Genomic DNA, 1,703 nt, shown 5'->3' with positions numbered 1-1,703 from the left:
GAGAGAATTTGAGTGTCTCTGTTGGTGCGTGTGTTTTTAAAGTAAAGCATTACAGGAATTCTGCTTTGAAATGTTGCTTTGAAACTTACCTTTGTTTGATGAATTTCAATATAGCCTATACATGAGATTTTAACACAAGATGGTTGGTAGCTCAAAAAGCCACAGTGTCTTCTCAAGTGTATCGGTTGCTCTTGGATGAAGGGGGTCAGTCCAATTCAACAACAAAAAAGGATAATCCAGGCAACTCCAAGTACAAATGAGGAAATGAATTAAAGGTCCTTTATTATCTTATGGCTAAAGCATGATTAAACAAGCCAACATGTTTTGCAACGGTTTCAACCGTCTTCATCAGGGTTTAGTCATATACAGTACATGAGATATTTAGTCATTGAAGCTGCCGTACGTCCTGAAGTTATTTGTTGATATTGTGCATTGTGTTGAATGTTGTGAATGCAGTGCGGAGGCGTGTATGTACATCTTGAATGCTGTATGTTCCAGTAGTATAGATAAGACCTATATAAGACCTTTTATCATTTACGTGAAGTTAAAACTATGCTCAGTCAGTGTCAACTGAGAATTTGAGTATCCCTGTTCGTGCATATGTTTTTAAGTTAAAGCATTACAGAAATTCCACTTTGAAATGTTAATTTGAATCTGACCTCAGCTTGATCATTTTAAACATACATCAGCTGTTGCTATGGTCTTGTTGAATATCAATGCAGTGCGGAGGTGCATGCTATACATAGGGCCGGATTAAGATGGCCTGGGGCCCCTAGGCTACAGGTTGCTCTGGGCCCCCACAGGGCCGGATTAAGATGGCCTGGGGCCCCTAGGCTACAGGTTGCTGTGGGCCCCCACAGGGCCGGATTAAGATGGCCTGGGGCCCCTAGGCTACAGGTTGCTGTGGGCCCCCACAGGGCCGGATTAAGATGGCCTGGGGCCCCGTGGCTACAGGTTGTTGTGGGCCCCCACAGGGCCGGATTAAGATGGCCTGGGGCCCCTAGGCTACAGGTTGCTGTGGGGCCCCCACAGGCCCAGATTAAGATGGTCTGGGCCCCGTGGCTACAGGTTGCTGTGGGCCCCCACAGGGCCGGATTAAGATGGCCTGGGGCCCCTAGGCTACAGGTTGCTGTGGGCCCCCACAGGGCCGGATTAAGATGGCCTGGGGCCCCTAGGCTACATAGACAGTCATAATTAGGAGCTAGGAATTAAGGGTACCGTGTACACCAACTGCACTCAAAACGACAGATGGGTTTTTAAAAAAATATTTTATCTTGTCATAATTCTGCAATTTTTTCAAACTTTTGACCATTCAGGGGGGCCCTGACATGTGGGGGGGCCCTGGACTGCAGCCGTATCGTATCTAGCCTGTGCCTTAGTCCAGCCCTGGCTATACGTTCCAGTGGTGTAGACCTTTTATCAGTCAGGTAAAGGAAACATAACAGCATCTCGACTGTGTTTCCTCAGTGTCATACTCCAAGCAGTTGTTATCTTAGGTTTAGGTGGGAAAAGTTGGGTGTTTATGCTTTAAGCTTTTAAGGTTTTAAATGTTTGAGCATCTTGAGGGTAATAAACAAGCTTCTCAGCAAAAATGGTCATAGCAAGGTTGTTATGATGTAGGCATAGTTTAGTGCCATAGCAACGTTGTTATGATGATGTGTAGGCATAGTTTAGTGCCATAGCAACGTTGTTATGATGATGTG

The sequence above is a fragment of the Engraulis encrasicolus genome, chromosome 12 (genome assembly GCF_034702125.1).
Source record: "Engraulis encrasicolus isolate BLACKSEA-1 chromosome 12, IST_EnEncr_1.0, whole genome shotgun sequence".
Classification (NCBI taxonomy): Eukaryota; Metazoa; Chordata; class Actinopteri; order Clupeiformes; family Engraulidae; genus Engraulis; species Engraulis encrasicolus.
The sequence above is the reverse complement of the archived record's forward strand: the minus strand, read 5'-3'. Positions refer to the sequence as shown.